The following is a 215-nucleotide window of genomic DNA, read 5'->3' on the forward strand; positions in this document are numbered from 1 at the left end:
ATATATATATACATACCCTATCTTCTTTATCCATTCATCTGTCGATGGACATTTGGGCTCTTTCCATACTTTGGCTATTGTTGATAGTGTTGATATAAACATTGGGGTGCATGTGCCCCTTCGAAACAGCACACCTGTATCCCTTGGATAAATACCTTGTAGTGCAATTGATGGGTCGTAGGGTAGTTCTATTTTTAATTTTTGGGGAACCTCCA

This window comes from Panthera uncia, chromosome B4 (assembly GCF_023721935.1).
Source record: "Panthera uncia isolate 11264 chromosome B4, Puncia_PCG_1.0, whole genome shotgun sequence".
NCBI lineage: Eukaryota > Metazoa > Chordata > Mammalia > Carnivora > Felidae > Panthera > Panthera uncia.